Below are 23,424 nucleotides of genomic sequence, written 5' to 3' on the forward strand. Positions count from 1 at the left end.
GTTACACACATTGAGATTAATTTAAAAAAAACACCTTGACCGACAGAAAACAGAACAGAAAAAAGCAAGGCAGGACTGCTCACCCAGAAGCAACAAATAACAAGGAGCCAGGGGAATCTCCCCTGCCCAGGGAAGTGGTGAGTAAGTGAGTGACCCTGGGGACCCACACTACTCCCATAAATCTTTGCAAACCTCAGGTCAGGAGACTCCCTTGTGAACCCATTCCACCGGGGCCCACAGTCTGACATGCAGAGCTACATGGAATCTCAGCAGAGCAAACACTCAGGCATAAGTAGAGCCCTGCGGGCTTTAGATGCCCAGGTTTCCCAGCAAAGCAGCAGCAACTCCAGCAAAGCAAGAGGTTAGGCCCCTGTACATACCCCTAGAAAAAGGCTGAATCCAGGGGGTTGAGCAGCAACAGTCTTCAGGCCCTGTTTCCACAGCACCTCACAAGATAAGACCCACTGGCTTGGAACTCCGGCCAGCCATGGGTAGCAGTGTTACACCTCCCTGAGATAGAGCTCCCAGAGGGAGGGGTGGGCCACCATCTTTGCTGTTTCACAGCCTTAGCCATTGATGGGAGGGAATGGCTTGAGGTTCTGGGAAATCCGAGGCAACCAAGGGACTGGATTGATCACCCCACACAGTGTAGCAGCTCTGTGAAGAGTCAGCCAGACTGCTTTTTCACATGGGTCCCAGATCCCATTTCTCTTCACTGGATGTAATCTCCCAACTAAGGTCTACGACCACCCTCACCAGTGTTTTCCAGATGGCAGCAATTCCAAACCTCCCTGGGACAGAGCGGGAGGGAGGGGTAAGCCACCATCTTTGTTGACTTGAAGTCCCAGCCATTGTCACCTTCAGACTTTGGAGAGTCTGAGGTGACTAGGGGCTGGAGCAGACTCCCAACACAGCACAGTTGCTCTATCAAAATGTGGCCAGATGGCTTTTTCACAGTTTCCTGACCCCATTGTTCCTCACTGGGCAGGACCTCCCAACCCAGGCCCCCAGCACCCAACTCCACCAGCATGTCTGAGCCAGCAACAGGTCCATATCTGGAGCTCCCCAAAGAAGGGGCAGGTCACCATCTTTGCTGTTTTGTAGTCTTTACTGTTGATATCTTCCGGTACTGCAGCAGCTCTGTGGAAAAGTTTCCAGACTGTTTGTTACATGGGTTTCCTATCCTGTATCTCCTCACTGGGCAGGTTCTCCTGGTGTGGACTCTAGCCACCCAAACTGGGACAATCAATCCAGTAGCAACTCTGCAACCCCTTGGAAGAGAGCTCCCAGTAGGAGGCATAGGTTGCTATCTTGACTGTATCACAGCCCTTGTCCTTGCTTTCTCCATCTCTGGAGAGTCTATGGGACCAGGCACTGGTCCGAATGTCCAGCACAGAGCACCTACCTCATGCAAAAGTGAGGTATTGGTTCTCACTTCTCACAGCGTAAGGCCACCCGACCTGGGACTCCAGCACCCTGCCTCTGCCCTGACCACTTCAATCAGAGGCAGCCCTGCAGTTAAAGGGACACCCACACACAGAGATAAGAAAAAACCAATGCAAGAACTCTGGCAACTCAAATGACCAGAGTGTCTTATGTCCTCCATATAGCGACACTAGTTCTCCAACAAGGGCTCTTAACCAGGTTGAATTCACTTATATTACAGAAGTAAAATTCAGAATATGGATAGGAATGAAGATCACTGCGATTCAGGAGAATAGTAAAACCCAATCCAAGGAAACTAAGAATCACAACAAAATAATACAGGAACTGAAAGATGAAATAGACAGTATTTTTTAAAAAACTAACTGATCTGACAGAGCTGGAAGACACACTATGATAATTTCACAATGCAATTGCAAGTATTAACAGCAGAATAGACCAGAATAAGCTGGGGAAAGAATCTCAGAATTTGAAGACTGCCTCTCTGCATTAAGACAGTCAGAAAAAAATAAAGAAAAAATAAACATGAATGAACAACACCTCTAAGAAATATGAAATTATGTAAAAAGGCCAAATATATGAATCACTGGCATCATTGAAAGGAACAGAGAGAAAGCAAACAGTTTGGAAAACGTATTTCAGGATATAGTGCATGAAAACTTCCCTAACCTTGCTAGAGAGGCCAACAGTCAAATTCAGAGAACCCCTGCCAGATTCTACACAAGAAGATCAGCCCCAAAAAACATAATCAACAGATTTCCCAAGGTTGAAATGAAAGAAAGAATGTTAAAGGCAGCTAGAGAGAAAGGGCAGGTCACCTGCAAGGGAACCCCCCCATCAGGCTAACAACAGACCACTCAGCAGAAACTCTACAAGCCAGAGGATATTGAGGTTCTATTTACGGCATTTTTAAAAAACAAAATCTTCAACCAAGAATTGTACATCCAGCCCAACTAAGTTTCCTCAGTGAAAGAGAAATAAGATTCTTTTCAGATAAGCAAATGTGGAGGGCGTTTGTTACCACCAGACCCACCTTACAAGAGATCTTGAAAGGAGCACTAAATATGGAAAGGAAAGACCATTACCAGCCAATACAAAAACACACTTATGTACATAGACCAATGACACTATAAAACAACCACACAAGCAAGCAGGCATAATAACCAGCTAACAACACGATGACATGATAAAACAGACACATATTAATACTAACCTTGAATGTAAGCAGGCTAAATGGCCCCATTTAAAAGGCACAGAGTGGTAAGCTAGATAAAAAAGCAAGACCCAATGGTATACTGTCTTCAAGAGACCCATCTCACATGCAGTGACACTCATGGGCTCAAAATAAAGAGATGGAGAAAAAATCTACCAAACAAACGAAAATTAGAAAAAGAAGCAGGGTTGCATTCCTAATTTCTGACAAAACAGACTTTAAACCAACAAAGATCAAAAAAGACAAGTAAGGGCATCACATAATGGTAAAGGGTTCAATTCAATAAGATCTAACTATCTTAAATATATATGCACCCAACACAAGAACACCCAGATTCATTAAGCAAGTTCTTAGAGATGTACAAAGACACTTAGAATCCCACACAATAATAGTGGGAAACTTCAACACTCCACTGACAGTATTAGACAGATCATTGAGGCAGAAAATTCACAAAGACATTCAGGACTTAAACTCAACATTGAAACAAATGGATGTGATAGACCTCTACAGAACTCTCCAGCCAGAAAAAAACAGAAAATACATTCTTCTTGTTGCCACATGTCACATACTCTAAAATCAACCATGTAATCAAAATTGAGGGAAAAAAGTCACTCAAAACCAGGGAATTGCATGGAAAGTAAGCAACCTGCTCTTAAATGACTTTTGGATAAATCATGAAATTAAGGCAGAAATCAAGAAGTTCACTGAAACTAAAGAGAACAAGGATACAACATACCAGAATCTCTGGGACACAGCTAAGGCAGTGTTAAGAGGGAAATTTATAGCACTAAACATCCACATCAAAATGTTAGAAAGAACTCAAATTAACAATCTAATATCAAAACTAAAAGAATTAGAGAAGCAAGAGGAAAGTAACCCCAAAGCTAGCAGAAGATAAGAAATAACCAAAATTAGAGTTGAACTGAAGGATATCAAACAAGCAAAAAAAAAAAAAAAAAAAAGTAAAGATTAATAAATCCAGGAAATGACTTTTAAAAAAAATTAATAAGACAGGCCACTAGCTAGACTAATAAAGCATAAAAGAGAAAAGATCCAAATAAACACAATCAGACTTGAAAAGGGGGATGTTATCACTAACCTCACAGAAATATGAATAATAATCAGAGATTACTATGAACATCTCTATGCACACAAGCAGAAAAACTAGAAGAGTTGGATAAATTCCTGGACACACACACCTCACCAAGACTGAACCAGGAATAAATTGAATTCCTGAACAGACAATAATGAGCTCCAAAACTGAATCAATAATAAATAGCCTACCAACCAAAACCAAAACAAAACAAAAAAAACTCAACCCAGGGCCAGATGAATTCACAGCCGAATTCTACCAGATGTACAAACAAGAGATAGCACCATTCCTACTACAACTATTACAAAAAATTGGGGAGGAACTCCTCCACAACTCATTCTATGAGGCCAGCATCATCCTAATATCAAAACCTGACAGAGATATAACAAAAAGATAAAACTTCAGGCCAATATCCTTAACGAAGTTTGATGCAAAAATCCTTAACAAAATACTGCAAACCAAACCCATCAGCACATCAAAAATCATGATCCACCATGACCAAATAGGTTTTATTCCCTGGGATGCAAGGTTGATTCAACATATGTGAATCAATAAATGTGATTCATTACATAAACAGAACTTAAGACAAAAACCATGTGGTTACCTCAATAGATACAGAAAAGGCTTTCAATAACATTCAACATCCATTCATGTCAAAAACTCTCAATAAATTAGGTACTGAAGGAACATACTTCAAAGTAATAAGAGCCATCTATGACAAACTCACAGCCAGCATCACACTAAATGGGCAGAAGTTGGAAGCATTCCCCTTGAAAACTGGCACAAGATGGCCGGGCGCGGTGGCTTACACCTGTAATTCCAGCAGGCTGGGAGGCTGAGGCAAGCGGGTCACGAGGTCAGGAAATCAAGACCATCCTGGCCAACATGGTTAAACCCTGTCTCTACCAAAATATAAAAACTTAGCCAGGCATGGTGGCATGCGCCTGTAGTCCCAGATCATCAGGAGGCTGAGGCAGGGGAATCACGTGAACCCAGGAGGCAGAGATTGCAGTAAGCTGAGATCATGCCACTGTACTCCAGGCTGGCAACAGAGTGAGACTCCCTCTCAGGGAAAAAAAAAAAAGAAAACTGGCACAAGATAAGGATGCCCCCGTCACCACTCCTATTCAACTTAGTATTGGAAGTTCCAGCCAGAGCAATCAGGGAAGAGAAATAAAGGGCATCCAAATAGGAAGAGTGGAAGACAAACTTATTCCTGTTTGCAGATGATATGATCATGATTCTGTATCTAGAAAACCTCGTAGTCTTGGCCCAAAAGCTTCTTTAGCTGATAAACAACTTCAGCAAAGTTTCAAGATACAAAATCAACATACAAAAATCACTAGCATTCCTACACACTCGACAGCAGCCAAGACAAAAACCAAATCAGAAACACAAATCCCATTCACAATCACCACAAAAAGAATAAAATACCTAAGAATACAGCTAACCAGAGAGATGAAAGATCTCTACAGTGAGAACTACAAAACATTGCTCAAGGAAATCAGAGATGACACAAATGGAAAAATATTCCATGTTCATGGATATGCAGAATCAATATAACCAAATATATTTAAAATGTCCATACTGCCCAAATAAATTTACAGATTTAATGCTGTTTCTATCAAACTACCAACGAAATTATTCACAGAACTAGAAAAAACTATTTTAAAATTCATGTAGAACCAAAAAAAAAGCCCAAATAGCCAAGGCAATCCTAAGCAAAAAGAACAAAGTTGCAGGCATCATGTTGCCCAGTGTCAAACTGTTCTTGTACCAGTAGCACGCTGTTTTGGTTATAGGCCAATAAAACAAAATAGAGAGCCAGGAAATAAGGCCACACATCTATAATCATCTGATTTTTTTTGACAAAAACAAACAATGGGGAAATGACACCCTACTTAATAAATGATGCTGGGATAACTGGCTAACCATATGCAGAAAATTGAAAATGGACCCCTTCCTTATACCATATAGAAGAATCAACTCAAGATAGACTAAAGACTTAAATGTAAAACTGAAAACTATAAAAAACCCTAGAAAGCCACTTAGGCAATGACATTCTGGACATAGGAACTGGCAAACACTTCATGATGAAATCGCCAAAACAGTTGCAACAAAAGCAAAAATTAATAAATGGGATCTAATTAAGACCTTCTGAACAGCAAAAGGAACTATCAAAAGAGTAAACAGGCAACCTACAAAATGGGAGAAAATTTTTGCAAATTATGTACCTGACCCAAGGTATAATAACTAGCATCTATAAAAAATTTAAATGAATTTACAAGAAAAAAACAACCCCATTAAAATGTGGGCAAAGGACATGAAAAGATACTTTTCAAAAGAAGACACACGTGCAGCCAACAAGCATATTTTTAAAAGCTCATTATCACTGATCATTAGAGAAATGCAAATCAAAACCACAATGAGATATCATCTCACACTAGTCAGAATGACTATTACTAAAAAGTCAAAAAATAATAGATGCTGGCAAGGTTGTGGAGAAAAGGAACACTTATATGCTGTTGGTAGGAGTGTACATTGTTCAGCCATTGTGGAAAGCAGTGTGGCAATTCTTCAAAGAGCTAAAACCAAAACTACCATTCGTCCCAGCAATTGTATTACTGGGTATATACCCAAAGGAATATAAATCATTTTACTCTAAAGACACATGTACACATATGTTCATTTCAGCACTATTCACAATAGCAAAGACATGAAATCAACCTAAATGTCCATCAATGGTAGACTGGATAAAGAAAATGTAGTACATATAAACTATGCAATACTACACAGCCATAAAAAGAACGAGATCATGTCTTTTGCAGGGACATAGATGGAGCTGGAGGTCATTATCTCCAGCAAATTAACACAGAAACAGAAAACCAAATACCACATGTTCTCACTTATAAATGGGAGCTAAAGGATGAGAACGCATGGACACAAAGGGGAACAACAGACACTGGGACCTACTTGAAAGTGGAGTTTAGAAGGAGGGAGAGGAACAGAAGAAAGAACATTGGATATTAGACTTAGTACCAGAGTGGTAAAATAATCTGTACAACAAACCTCCATGACACAAGTTTACCTATGTAACAAATCTTCACATGTACCCCTGAACCTAAAATAAGTTTTTTAAAAATCCTGTGATATTTTAACCTCTGAATAAAAGAGCACTTGACAAAATTTCACACCCATTCATGACAAAAACTCTTGGCAAATTATGGAAGTTCTTCCATGTGATAAAGAATATCTAGGAAAAAATGTATAGCTAATATTATATTTAATGATAAAATAATGAATGCTTTTCCCTTAAGATCAGAAAGAAGGCAATGATATCTGCTCTCACCAATTCTATTCAACGCTAATGGTGCTAGGAATTTAACAAATTAAGAAAAATTAAAAGGCATAATGATTAGAAGGGAATAAATAAAACTGCCTCTATTTGCAAATAACATGACTACTTACGTAGAAAACCCTCAGGATGATACCAAAAACCTACTAGAACTAACGAGGAAATTTATCAAGATCTCAGATTATAGAATTAAATTTTTAAAAATCAAGATAAAATCAATATTAATTGAATTTTTACATTTTGCCAGCAAACAACTGGAACACAAATTTCAAAACTGCATTTGTAATAGCACCAAATAAATATAATATCTTTAGGAATAAATTTAACAAGTGAAACAAGATTCCTGTAACAAAAAGAACAAAACACTGCTGAGTTAAATTAGCAAAGATCTAAATAAATGGAGAGGTATACCATGTTCATGGACTAGAAGACAATATAATTAAGATGTCTCTTTCCAAATGTATCTGTGGTTTTAACATAATGCCAAAAAATTTCAACAGAACTTTTTTGTAGAAAATTACAAGTTAATTATACATTTTATATGGAAATCAAAATGACTTAGAAAATAAAAAGCATTTTCAAAATAGAAGAAAAAAACTGGTATATTTACACTACCTGATTTCGAGTCTTACTCTTAAGACCCAGTAATCAAAACAATGTAGTAGTGCCAGAAAGATAGACATATAGATCAATTTGCATAGAATATAGAACCAAGAAATAAATTCATATATATTTGATTAGTTTTCAATAAAAGTGCTGAGGTAATTTGAAAAAGAAAGGAAAGTTTTCTCCCCAAATTGTGCTGGAACAAGTAGATACCCTTAGGTGAGAAAATGAATATTGATCCTTATCTTATATCATAAAGAAAAATTAATCAAAATTGTCCATAGGCCTAAATGTGATGGAACAAAAGAAAAGCAAAGAAGAAAATCCTTGCAACCTCAGAGTAGGTAATAATTTCTTAGATAGGACACAAAACCACAAACCATTTAAATAAATTGGTAAATTAGATCTCATCAAAACTTGAAACTTTTGCTTATCAAGACATCTTGAAAAAAATGAAGAGACAAGCCATATCATGAGATAAAATATTTGTAATCTGACAAACAGCTAGTATTCAGAATACATAAAGAATTCTTACAGCTCAATAAGAAAATGGACAGAATTGTGAACAAAAGAATTAAACAGACACTTCACATAATACAGATGCTCCTCGACTTAAAATAAGGTTACAGCCCACTAAAATATTATTTCAATTGTGAATGAGAGTTCTTTCATGATTTGACTGTCTGCTTGTGTATTGTTGGTATATAGGAATGTTCATGATTTTTGCACATTGAATTTGTATCCGGAGAGTTTGCTGAAGTTGCTTATCAGCTCAAGAAGCTTCTGGGCTGAGACAACGGGGTTTTCTAGCTATAAGATCATGTTATCTGCAAACAAAGACAATTTGACTTTCTCTCTTCCTAATTGAATACACTTATTTTTTTCTCTTGCCTGCTTGTCATAGCCTGAACTTCCAATACTATGTTGAATAGGAGTGGTAAGAGAGGGTATCCTTGTCTTGTGCCAGTTTTCAAGGGGAATGCTTCCAGCTTTTGCCCATTCAGAATGATATTGGCCATTAAAAGAAGAAACCTAATGTGCTTATTCCAAAAGATAGCTGTTTCAGTTCAGGCTGAGAAATACCTCTCCTTTTTCACTCCACCTTTGATGCTTCAACAGTAACCAAAGTGGATAAAAAATATTAATTATTCCTGTGGGAAAGCTTTCTCCCACTCTACCCACCATGCTTAGTATTTCAAAAGGCAAAAGAAGGTTTTGAAAAGTAATCACCAGCAGTGCCAGGGACCAAAGAAATCTACTCACTGTTTTTGGCAAATGCAAGCTCTGCTATATATATCCTTGTTAAAAGGAATATACTCATTTAAAAAAATGTAAAAATCAAGCTTAAGAATTTAGAAGTTTCTGAAACAGAAGGAAAAATAGCACAGCACTCAAGATACAAAGAAGAATATAATGGACCCTACTGTATTGACTGTCCATTCTTTGTTCATGTTTTCACTCTTTGTAGGCCTTGGTGGGAGACAGAGGCCACCTTCTACTACAGGTGCTAAAAAGATCAGAAACTTGCTTACCAGACTTACTTGCAGTTAGACCATGGACATGTAATCTAGGTTCAGCCAAACATGTGCATGCTTCCTGAACTATGAACCAGTGTCTAGTAATGCAAAAAGCAGAACAATGGAGAATCCATTCGGATGGCAGAAGGGCAACCATGGCTGTAACATAGTTTCTGGAGGAAATAATGACAGAGGTGGAAGCTGTGGCACTGGGTGCTTGGCAAAAATAGCAGAGAATGCTCACCTGGCCAGTTCTGTGGTGTGATTTTGACAGGATTCCAGCCATGTCACCTCTAGGTTCAGTTATCCAGTGCATGCCCTCTATTCAACAATCCAGAGACTACCCAATATCAATACACTCAACTTAAATTAGCCAAAGTCAATTTCTTCCACGTTAAACTAAGATCCCTGACTGATTCAAACAGCTGTCTTCTGAAAATTATTGATACAGAAGACTAAAGAAATGTAGAAATCATAAATTTTAGTTTTTAATTAGGTTCAAGAGAATATGGATACCATTAAGCAAATAAAAATTGGGAGTATCAGGTGTTAGACACAACTTTAAAAATAGGTGAATGAAATACAGAGACATAAAGATAAGCTTGCTGAGATGAGAAGGAAAATAGAAATGAAATAACACCACGAAAATCTGCATTAGAAGCAGAAAATATAATCATAGACACTGTAGAAAATCAAATTAATTGCCTAAAAACAAACCTAGAAAATCCTTCAAAAATGTAAAGGGCAGGGAAGAGAAGAAAATAAAATGAGAGAAGATGGATAGATGTAGAGGTGAGAACAGAAATCAAATGTGCATATAATTGATATTCCTAAAAATGAGACCAAAACAAATGGAACAAAATTGAAATAGAGCAAAAATCAAAGATAAAGGTGGGGGAAAAAAAGCCTTCCAGCATTAAAGAAAAATTTATGTCTACTAAATAAAAAGATTTAAAAGTACCAGTCAACACTGATTAAAAAGAGACCGACAGTCAGAAAAAACAATTGCCAAACATAAAATAAATTATTTTAAAAGATAAAAACATAGAGTCTTCTCAGATTTCTCCTTAAAACTAAACACCAAAAATAAATAAATAAATAAATAAAATAGAGCAAAGTCTTCAGAGTTTTTTAAAGGAAAAACATGGTAACTGTGATGGTCAATTTTATGCGTCAAGTTAACTGAGCTAAGGGATACCCAGATACCTGGTAAAACAAGATTTCTGGGTGTATTTGTGGAGGTGTTCCCAGAAGAGATTAGCATTTAAATCAGTAGACTTGAGTAAAGAAGATCCACCCTCACCAGTGTGGGCGGTCATCATCCAACCCATTGAGGGCCTCAGTAGAACAAAAAGGCTAAAGAAGGGTGAGTTTTCCCTCTTTCTTCTTGAACTGGGACATTCATCTTCTCTGGCCCTTGGACGTCAGAGTTTCTGGTTCTCAGGCCTTTGAACTCAAACTGAATTACATCACCAGCTCTCCTGGTTCTCAGCTTGTAGACAGCAGATGGTGAAACTTCTCGGCATTCATAATAACCTGAGCCAATTTCCATAATAAATATATCAATATAATAAATAAATATGTGTATAAATATGTTTATATACATAATGACTAATTAACGACACAGTGATTAAAAGTGACTCAATCAGAAAAACTAGGAAGATATTCTCGACAAAAACAGGACTGATAAAGATTATGACCCAGATACAACTCAGAAAAAGTACTTGAATATAGACCCTAACTCATTAAGAGTTAAATCAAAGAAGTCAAAAATGCGACTTCCATAGTATTAAAAAACTGAATATTAAATATTTAGTATTAAATATTAAAAACCTGAGTATTATATTAAATCAGTAAACACAGAATTCAGGATAACCAACTACTATAAATGTGGCTAGAAAATAGAATATTATCTTGAAAGAAAATGAATACAAAAGTAAAAAAGATAATTTAATAATAGCTCTGTGTTGATAGACGGTGTTATCAGAGTGTGAAAGTGGGTAGGGGAAAAGGTAAGAGTAGTAAAAACATGTTTACTTCATTACTATATGTAGGAAAAATTAAAATTGTTACGTTGATTTGTAGAGTAATACAGATAGAAGTAGGATTACCAAAAACAAAGAAATCAATGTCCATAGAGCAGAAAACTGGAATTCAGAACAAAGTTAAAAAAATAAATAAATAAATGACAGACATGTCATTATCAAAATATACCTAATTTAGACTTCCTATATACCTAATTTAGAATATACCTAGTTTAGAATTTTACTTAGTGTTGAGAATCTTCTTAACACTAGGTAAGATAAGTCTAAATTAAAATATGTTAAGAAAATTCTTAACACTAGGTAAGAGATAAAATTTATATTCTCAGCAAGAATGTTTTGGAGAGATTAACAAAAAAGTTGGTCAAAAAAGGGAAAAACAAAAGAGCAGAGATGACTAATAATATCAAAAAATGAGAATTTAAGGCAGAAAATGCAATATAAGAGAAAATGCCAATTTATACTGATAATGGTCACAATACATATTGAAGGTAGAACAATCATGATTATATAAGTGGTGAATAATATCAAAATATCTAAAAACAAAACTTATACATGAGAAAGATATTTAATGTTGTAAAATTGTACAGTAATTAATAAAAGAACTGAAAAGATTCATTTAACTATTAGAAATTGGGAAAGGGAAAATAAATAGTGTAAGGATGTCAATTCTCACTGTCCATAGTGCAGAGTCAAGTAATATTACCTACAATTGATAAATCAAGTAATGGCAGCATAAACACATTATAACGAGGTGTGGAAACAATCCCCAAAGAAAGTAAAAACACAAAGACAAGAGAGAGAGTAAGAATAAGAAAAGGTTGACAGATTGACTCTTGCTTTTCAGACAAACTCATTTGTGCTATTTAATTTTTTCTAGATGTATAAATTTTCTTGAAAGTTTTTTGTTTTTTCTTTTTTTCTTTTTGAAACAGAGTCTCACTCTGTCACCCAGGCTGGAGTACCATGGCACTATCTCGGCTCTCTGCAGCCTCTGCCTTGCAGATTCAAGCTATTCTTGTGCCTCAGCTTCCTGAGTAGCGGGAACTACAGGCGTTTGCCATCACGCCTGGCTAATTTTTGTATATTTAGTAGAGACAGGTTTCACCATATTGGCCAGGCTCCCGACCTCAAGTGATCCGCCCACCTCCCAACGTGTTGGGATTACAGGTCTAAGCTACTGTGCCCGGCCTTGGAAGTTTTTATAATTGATACATCATAATCGTATATTATGTATATACAATTGTATATATGAGGTACATAGTGATGTTTTGATACACACAATGTATAGTGATCAGATCAGGGTAATTAGCATATCCATTATCTCAAACATTTATCATATTTTTTATGTTGGGAACAAAGTTTAATCATGAAAAACCATATGAATCCCCCAAAGTGTCAATTATACGAGTCACATTTTTTGACTACAGCATAATGAAATTTAAAATTAAAAGAATGTTTATGCAAATAAAGAAAAACAACTGCTTTGAGATCTTAAAAATTATGTTGTAAATAATCATTAATGGGAAATCCAAATTACAGTGTAATTAGAAAATAGAAATAGTGGACATATTACATTACAAAATTTATGCAATGCAGCCAAATTTATAATTGGAGCCAAATTCACAGCCTTAAAAAGTATACCAAGACAGACTGAAAATAAAACAACTAATCATTAGCAAAAAAAGTTAGAAATGAAGAACAGCAAAGCAAATCTCATAGCAGAAGGAAGATGAATGGAATATCTCTATTTTGAAAACAAATAGCGATATTACATATGTGCAACTATTATGTATCAATTTTTAAGTGAAAAAAAGTAAATATAATAAAAGGTAACTTGCACCACCAGATATCAAGATATACTATACAAGTATGATTGAAACCACAGAATAGACATACTAATAAATAAAAGTGAGTAGATATACTAGGTTGAAATTCACATAAGCATTGAATATTAATTACATTTCAATTCAAATAAGTGAAAATAGAGTTAAATATTTAATAATTTATTCGGGGAAGATTTTATATAGAAATAAGAAGGAAAATCTTACAAATTAACAAATGTAATATGTTCCTCGGTGGAACATTAATTGTAGTGTTGGAAACATAAAAACTCTATTCAATATAGTATAAGACATTAATAAAATTCCAATCACTTAGTTGGACTTTTATTGAAGTTTGTCAAAGTAACTCAGGAGTTTACCTGAAAGAAAAAGTTGGTAGTAATAACTGAACATTTTGGAGGAGAAAAGGTGAGGAGGTAGCACCTGCCATATCAATAATAAAATATTCCATAGAGCTACAGTAATCAAAACAGTAATGTTTTTAAAACCAGAGAAATATGATAGAAATTACAGAAATAAACCTCTAGTATGTAAAAGAATTTAGGAAATGATAACATCACAAATAGAAGGAAAAAGGATTATTCAAGAAATTGACCAGATTTAGAAAAAAATTTCAGTCTGAATCTTTACATCACACTTATCCAGAAATAAAAGTCAGATGAATAAAAGAGCTAAATGTAAAAAATGAATTCAGGAAATATTTGAAAGAAAAATGTTTTAGAAAACATGTTTGGGGATTGAAGAAAAATGTTACACTTTTCTTGTAAAAGTAATGGAGGACGTCTCAAAGAAAAGTGGGATAAAGTGGCCCTCATGAAAATTAAAATCCCGCATGTATATATTTTTAAAACAAAAATAGACCAGGCACAGTGGCTCTCACCTGTATTTCCAGCACTTTGGGAGGCTAAGGTGGGCGGATCAGTTGAGCCCAGGAATTTGAGACCAGCCTGGGCAACATGGTGTAATAAAACTTTGTCTCTACTGGTGAGGTGAGGTGGAGGCTGCAGTGAGCCATGATCATTCTACTGCACACTAACCTGGGCAATAGAGTGAGATCCTGTCTCAAAAAAATAGAAAACAAATATAAAACTAGGGAAAAGATTAGTACCACTAATAAATACATAACAGCCCTTACAAATCAGTGTAAAAAACAATCACACAACAGAAACACAGACAAAAGGCACACACAATTGACAAAAGAAGAAAACTAAGTCATTAAAAAATATATTAATACATATTCATTATCACAAGGAGTCAAAGAAATATAAATAAACAATCTTTTCTTTCTTTTTCTTTTTTTTTTTTTTTTGAGATGGAGTCTCGTTCTGTCACCAGACTGGAGTGCAGTGGCATGATCTCAGCTCACTGCAACCTCTGCCTCTCGGGTTCACACAATTTGCCTTCCTCAGCCTCCCGAATGGCTGGGATTACAGGCACACACTACCACGTCTGGCTAATATTTTTTTTATTTTTAATAGAGATGGGATTTCACTATGTTGGCCAGACTGGTCTCGAATTCCTGACCTCGTGATCCCCCCACCTCAGCTTCCCAAAGTGCTGGGATTACAGGCATGAGTCACTGTGCCCGACCGTCTAAAGCATCTTTTTTACCGTAACTTTGGCTTGTTGTTTCTTTCCTAGCACTATTGCAATCTACAATTACTTGTTTATTGTCTGTCTCTGCCAATTAAACAGTAAACTCGTTGAGGGTAGGAGCATTATGTCTCTTTTTCACAATTGTCCTTAACACTTAACATAATGCCTGGTACACAGGGTGCTCAGTAAGTAAATTAACAGATTTATTTTTTCTTACTATTAAACATTTTTATAACACTAACTGCCTCGCATTGTTGTACAAATATCAACATATTTCATCCTCAGAGCAACCCACTGAAGTATTTTATCATTAGTTTACAGACTCAAAAACCAAGGTACAAATTAATGAGATAACTAACTCAAGATCATAGAGCTGGTAAATAATAGCACCAGGGTTTAAACTGAGGCATTCTGATTCCTGTCTCTATGTTCTTAAGCACCAAACTTTCAACCCAATATGTATTATATATGATTATCTTCTGCAATTTCATGTGTGATCTCTGGTTATTTCAAGAAAACCTTAGAGATCACAAATGACTCATTATGTTAGGTATAGACTAGTAATATTAGCAAATTTCAGAAATGCATTCATAGTTATCTGTTCACATCAGTGACTTCATTTGTTACACTTTTGCTTGTGCGCATGCTTTATTTTTTAGTAAACTTAGAACACCTTTAAATTTATAGAAAAATTGTGAAGATACATCCCACACCCAGTTTCCCTATTATTAGCATCTTCCATTAGTATGATAAATTTGAGACAAATTATTAATCAATATTGATACATTATTATTTATTAACTCCATATTCAGATTTCCTTGATTTGACCTAACATTTCTGTTCCCAGATCCTATCCAGGAGACCACATTGCATGTAGTTATCATATCTCCTTAGGCTCCTCTTGGCAGTGACAGTTTTTCAGGTTTTCCTTGTTGTTGGTGACTTTGACAGTTTTGAGGAGCACTAATCAGGTATTTTGTAGAATGTCTCCCTGTTGGATGTGCCTGATGCATGATTATACTGGGCTTATGGGGTTTGGGGAACAGATTTATTTTTAATGATACAACTCAAGACTGGCATCAGTGCATTAAGATGAGTATTCTCATATATGGTGAGAGTAAAAATTGCTAAACCTTTCCTAGAAATAATTTTAGTAATAAGACTATCCTTAATGAAAGCAAGCGATTCAATTTCTAAGACTCCTAAAAAAGTTTTCAGAGATAAGAGCAAGGATTGAGCTACCACTCTCAAATCCACACATAAGAGGAAATAGATGAATACAGCTATATAAGACACATGACTAGGAAAAATGTCTAGAGGGAGCTCTTTAAAAGGTTCACAATGTTCCTCTCTGGATGGTGTAGTTATGAATGATTTTTACCTTTGATCTTTTCTATATTAAAAATTTTTTTTACAATTCACATGTATTACATCTATCAGAGAAAACAATGTGACTTTTTTTTTTTTAAGAAAGTCACATAAATACATATTTTAGCTGTAACTACTGTTTTTCACGCCAAGGCTCATGATGGTGCCAAGGTAATCCGCAGCCATCTCCTGCATTCAAGATGCTCGAACTCTCTGCCACAGTTTAGCCCACGTATCTGGACCTGTACCCTCTTCGAGACACTCAGCTAGCAGAGTTGATGTTAAGACTGTTTTCAGTCTATTCAATAATTGAATTCCGACTGTTCAATAGTTGATGTTAAGACTGTTTTTAGATTTTTTCTCTTTTATTCTTTTTGTTTTTGTTTGTGTGTGTGTTTTCTTTCTTCCTTATCTCAATAAAATCAAGCTCAAGATCCTCATCCTGACAATTCTATCACTATTTGGCTAACCAGTACTTCCTTTGCCTCAGTTCCCACCACCTTCCTTATGGTTTTTGATGTTTGTCTCGAGTTTCTCGAGGACCAGGTCAAATCTAATTCATCTTTGTTTTCACCATTGGTACTCAATAAGTCTTCATTCAATAAGTTGAACAAATTTTAAAAAGTCATTGCTCATTCATGGTTACTCTGAACGAACATCACCCACTATCCTGGTGCCATTCCCCTGCCTGGCCTACTCTTTGGTCTTCTGTTCCCATGGGCATCATTGTCAATCCTTTGAGTTTTGGCAAATTCTGTGTTCCTTCATGAATTCTCCCCTGCGAAGATCATTTGTCCTGGCCTCTGCTTCTTCTGATTTCCTAAGACTCTATTTGCATATTGTTATACACTATCTTATAGTGTCCCCTGCTAATATCAAGTGTGCCTGTGTCTCAGCCAGCATCCATTAGAAGGAAGTCTCCATAATTTGACCTAAGAGAGACCTGGACTTACAAACCAACATTGCCACGACCATCTTGGTGAAGATAGTCAAGTTTTTATACTCTTTGAGCCTCTGGTTAGCATCTGTAAAATGGAGATAATAACTCAAAGAGGCTGTGCAAAGATTAAGAGAAATAATACATATTTTAAAAGAGGGCAAGAAAAAAGCACCTTTATTGTTATTATTACCATTATTAAATATTTTCCCCCCTGGATATTTCATAGTTTGAGACTATGCCACTCCTCTGTATCTTCCAAAGCATCTCATCCAATATTTCTGACACAACCCAGTGTCACAGAAGTTAGACAACATGTATTATTATACCATATGACCTTGAGCAAGTCACTTGGCCTCTCTGAGGTTCCTTATCGGTTAAATAAGGGTTATATTATAATATCTTCCCTACTTATCTTGAACTTAGTTAGTGGCAATAAAAAGATAAGGCCGGGCACGGTGGCTCACACCTGTAATCCCAGCACTTTGGGAGGCCGAGGAGGGCAGATCATAAGGTCAGGAGATCCAGGCCATCTTGGCTAACATGGTAAAACCCCGTCTCTACTAAAAATACAAAAAATTAGCCTGGTGTGATGGCGGGCGCCTGCAGTCCCAGCTACTTGGGAGCTAAGGCAGGCGAATGGCGTGAACCCGGGAGGCGGAGCTTGCAGTGAGCCGAGACGGCGCCATTGCACTCCAGCCTCGGCGACTCCATCTCAAAAAAAAAAAAAAGATGATGATGCACAAGAACTTTTGAACTTGTAAAACACCTATAACCTGTAAAATGTGACTGTGAGTTTTAGTTATTGTCAAATATACTCAATATATACATATTGACTTGGAGTACCCTGACTCAGCCTCTTTTCAAATTTTGCTTAGTCCATTTTACCCCATAAGTTTTCCCATGAGGCTCAAAGAAAAGCTCCCTCCCTAAGCTACACTCATACCACCTCTGACCTGTCACACCCAACACTGAACTGAGATGCTAGACTCCTTCTCTGTTATGGATACCACGGTTCACACAACTGATCATGTTCTCCTCTGTACTTTGGCTATGAGGAGCCCAGATGCAAATGTGTAGCCTACCTCTAGCAACTACACAAGAAATTGTGTATTCTCACACTAACTACGCTCCTGTATCCTAAGCCTTCTATTTTCTCTTTGACCTTGTCCTGCTACATGTATCTCTGCAAGCCACCCCATTCCTTCTGAAATGAGAAAGGACAAAAATCTGCAATGAAAGCTCCATCTATTCCTGAAGACAATGCCCTATTTTCTATTGCAGGGTGCTATTATTCTATAGCAACTGTGACATCTATATGGACATTCATCAGCTCAACATCAATAGGAATGGCTATGGTAGACTGTTCACAAAAATTGACACAACAGAGTGCTTCTTTGTATGAATTCATATTTTGTACTGTATCTTTGCAGCTCCTCCCATCAAAAGATGAAAGTTATTTCCCAACTTGTTTAATCATGGTGGGTTTTGTGAGTTGTTTCAGCAAACAGAATACAGTAAAAGTAATGTTAAGACAGTTTTGAGAGCCAAGAGAACTTGCACAGTTCTCCTCTCTCTCTCTTGAAATGCTGTCCAAACGTCAGGTAAACAAGCCCAGGTTATCCTGCTTGACGATGAAAGACATAGGGCCTGGTTTCCCCCATCTCTCCAGCCAATGGCCCACTAGTCCCCAAAAGAAAGCCACCCAGGTGACTGGTAGTAGATGCAAGACTGAGGCAATCCAAGACCAGAAGAATTTCCCGAGTCCAGCCTGAGCTGCTGATCTATAGAATCATAATCTAAATATATGTTTATTGTTTAAGCCATTACATTTGGAAAGGTCTGTAACCAGAAAAAGTTCACTGATACAGTGGTTGAGCTCATTCCCAAGGCATGATTCAGCCAAAGGAAATAATCATTTAACAGTCATGAATAGCACATAGATATGAGATATAATCAGAATCTCTTTAAGACCATCCTCTTGGAAGGCACAACTCCATTACACATAAGAAAATGGAGTTTACTTGAAAGAGAAAAGGAGCAAACATCCTCACCAACCAACATTCTTGCAGCGCTAGCTGACTATAAGCTACTAACCACAATACTCCATGTCCTCTAGGGTCCCATTCCCCAGACACTTCCACACTCTGTGTAACTGCAGAAGAGCCTTGCCTTCACTATTCTCAAAGCTTGGATTTCAAACATCCCAGATACCAGGCAGAAACCTACTTCTAGAGGATGGTTTCTAAGACCAGAAACTCCCAAGCTGCCTGCATTTAATGAGACCTAGAGAGGAGGTAAGGAGAAAGAAACAGAGCCAAAGCATAGCATAGTGCTAGGAGAACAACCCTTGGATTCAGACTGACCTGAATTCCCACTCCATCCCTTATAAGTTTGCTTACTGGACTTGGAGTTAGAAAACCTGGGTTCACTTCCAGAGTTCCTCTTTATTCACTTAGCCTCATTTTCATCATTTGCAAAATGAAGACCTTTGTTTTTTGCAGCCTTGAAAGTCAATGTTGAGATTAGAGATTTATTAATGTTCCTTCTAAACACTAGAATTTTTTGAGCAAATTATTCAGCCTATCTGAACTTCAGTATCCTCACCTTTGAAACAGGTTTAGTAAAACCTACCCCACAGTATTGATCTGTACATAAAGTACCAAACACAGTGCTGACATATAAATACTCAATAAACAGAAAGCAAGTTGGAAAAATGTTTGACTTTGCTGTTCGGATCATGATTTTTCTCCTAGGATCCTATTGACAGCTTATTATTAAGAATTTTAATTTTTCTACTACATCCTCTATGAGTCCTTTTTATTAGGAGTAACTAAAAGTCAAGACTCTTATCTTCTTTTATTACATGTAAGCAAGAGAAGTTTAAAAACCAGAGAATGTTTTAAAAAATAGAATGTACCTTAGTCGAAACTGTAGTCTCAAAATTACTAATTTTCAAGACTGCAAAGAACAAAGCTTCCATTTTGAAAATAATGAAAATGAGGTCCAGCAAAGAAGTAAAATCTCCAGAAGTTAACCCAGGTTTTCTAATTCCAAGTCCACTTCTCTTTCTACAATTGAGAACAGTATCATCTTCATCCCAAGAACCCTAATAAATATTTGGCCATGGTGATAACAAAAAAAAAAAATTCTACAGGAAATGTTCCCAAGTCATTTCTCATTCATCCTTTTGGCTAGAAATCCAGATTAGCTTTTGTCACTGCCATATCATCAGGCAGGCTTCACTCAAGACCCACTTATTGTCTGCAAATGTTGCTATAATTAAATCCAAGTGGCCGCTGTGAGTTATCATCACATACCCTCTCCAACCATTAGTCAGATTTCCAGGGCTGCAGTTCTTTATAAAGAGGTCACTCACTCTTCTCTTTCCCCTTGGCTATCCCAGCAGGTTTTTTCTTTCCATTTCTTGGGCAAGAAACTTTTAAGCCAAACTCATTTTCGGGCAATCGGCCAACCTTCCCATTTATCCCAGTGACCTTACAGCAACCGGAGCGTCTCTTGCCAGCATTGCTGATGAGGTTTGGGGAAAGTGAGAGGAAGAGCTCTGAAGCAGTGTCTCTGAGAGCAGTGAGGACCGGGGGCTGTTTCTAATAGAGTGCAGGACTGCTGTCATCATCATCACCATCAATATCAGAATCAGAAATCCCTCCAGTTTGGAACACATTACATACTTTTTCCCCCTGGATGTTTACAATAATCCTTCTAGCAAGGGTAAAGAAAATTGTAGAAGCTTTGAGCCAGATAGGATTATCAGAATCACCTCATCCAAGCTCTTCACTTTACAAATGAGGAATATGAGACCCTATGAGAGAAAGTACCCACCCATGATCATTTAGTGAAAACCACAAAATGGGTCTAGATTCAAATTTCCCACCTGAAACTCTATTCAGGAAGCATCCCACTCTTTGCTCTTAGGATCCAGAAGACTAACAAGTAATTGTAATGAAATAGGTCTTGAAGCTCTCCTGAAAGAAACACTCTGCTACCATTTTTAATCAACACTTGGAGTTGACCTTACTTCTCAGTTCCAGGGGTAAGAATATAGCCCAGACCTGGATAATTAGAACACATCCTCCTTCTGGCCACAGTTATTGGTTTGGGGATAATTAAATGACCTAAATAAGGCCAATGAGATTAATCTCCAGGATTTTTGCTGAAGCTTTTAGAAAATAATCTATTCTGGGTTCTCTAAAATGTTAAGTTGTAAGGGCTACGAAAGCCTTGAGTTGCTAGAGGCCTTTTTTACTACAATTTAGAAAAAGCATTCCTTAGAATGACTCCAACATGGTAACGTGATTTGAGCACCTGGATTCAACTATGCCTGAAGAACTAGAATTTTCAATTACATGTGTCAATAAATGTTATCTTTTTTAAAGATAGTCTGACTTGTTTTGTTATCATTTATAACCAAATGAATCCTGACTGAAACACCAGCTTTCCTTGATTACTTTCAATCATGAATGAAATGTGAAGACTCCCTTGGTACAACATAGCTTTTACCAAAATCACTGACAACATGAGCACCCCTTTTTCAATCCACTTACAGACCTATACCCATTGGACCCCCTAAAAGTAATTGTTCCCTGAGTGTTCCATAGAACTAATCATATTAATAAATTATTACCAGACACTGCTTTTTGCATTATCTCTGACTATACCATCAAATTCTTTAAAATCCCCACAAGGAAAAATACATGTAATAATGAAACAAGAGGGCTTTTAGGATTCTGATCTACCTAATATAAAATGCTCAATTGTGAGAAAGTAAGTATCCAGTCCATCATCCAATTGTCTTAATACACACCCACCTCCCAGCCAAGGGGTTGTATTAATGATGTGCACACACACAGGACAGCCCATTTAAAACAGAGCCGGCCAAAGAAGTCATGGCAGCATTTTTTTTAATTCACTATAAAGTGCTCTTCTTAAGAAAACAAAATACTATTATTAAAACCATCCAGAAGGATATTGTCAAGCCACCTCAGCAGTCACATCTGCTGGGCTTTTTCCAAAAGACCTATCATCTAGGGGATGAAAAAGATTCTTGGAGAAGTTAATAAAGATGCTTCAAGAGTCATCAAATGTTTACCATATGCTGTGGTGTGGGAGGTGAAATTGCAACCAAACAAAATAATAATAGATTTGCTGGCACAGATATAGAATTGTGTAGTGAAAAGATAAAGCAATCCGTGCCAGCATTCCACTTTTTAATGAATGCCTTACTAATGGTTACAATTTGTGGACACTGAGAAAGCAGAAGCTTGGGTATCAGAGACAGTCAGGCAAGGAAGCCATTCTTTCCACTGTAAACACGCTCATTTCTCTGTACACAGTGAGGTATCAAATGCCAATAAACCCAAGAACTATTTTTCAAGTGTCGCATCAGAGCCTCAGAACCAAAACTATGATTGGTAGACAGATAGATGGATACATAGATGATAGATACATAGAAAGATATAGAGATGATTAGATGGATGAAGATAGATAGATAGATAGATAGATAGATAGATAGATAGATAGATAGATGATAGACAGATAGATACTGCTTCCTAATTAATTCCACAATCAAATAATGCTCACACTTCTGCCATTGGCTCCCAGAAAAAAATTGGGCATGTGATGTGTGCTAGGAAAAAGAATATATCCCTCAATCGAAACTAATAACACCCTTAGCTTCAGAATGCATCCCATGCAAACAAAGCAAAAGAGTTTTAATATCAGAACAAAGACCACATTGGAGGAAACCCAAGGAGTCTCTGAGTAGAGGATCCATACCTAGGTTTTAGGCTAACTACTCTGTCCAATTTCTGTCATAGAACTTCCATTCATTCTTTAAATAAATAGTTACTAAATTCTTACTGTGTGCCAAGAGTGGGCTAAGTGAATACACAATGGTGAACATAACAGGCATGGCCCCTGTTGTCCTCATGGTGCTTACAGTCTGAAGGAGAAAACAGATAGTAATAAGTAAATAAACATGAATGTTGTTCCAGTTGTCTGTTGCCACATAACAAACTACTCAAAAATGTAATGGCTTAAGGCATCCACCATTTTATTACATCTCACAATTTTGAGGGTGAGGAATTCAGGCAGAGTTTAGCTAGACAGTTCTGTTCCACATGATGTGGATGAAGGTCAGTATTTAACTAGCAGATATGTTGTAGTCTCGAGGGTCTAAAGCAGTTCACCAGCACATCATATGCCTCAGCAGGGATGGCTGGAAAACAGGGCTCAGCTAGGACAGTTGACCAGAAAGCCTATACAGGAACTCTTCAGTGGAGCAGTGTCAGGGTAATCAGACTTCTTGCTTAGGAGCTCCAGATTCCAGGAAGTCTTCCAAGAGATAGGAAGCAGAAGCTTCCAGTTTATTAACATCTGAGCCTGGATAC

The sequence above is a fragment of the Macaca mulatta genome, chromosome 15 (assembly GCF_049350105.2).
Source record: "Macaca mulatta isolate MMU2019108-1 chromosome 15, T2T-MMU8v2.0, whole genome shotgun sequence".
In the NCBI taxonomy this organism is placed as follows: domain Eukaryota; kingdom Metazoa; phylum Chordata; class Mammalia; order Primates; family Cercopithecidae; genus Macaca; species Macaca mulatta.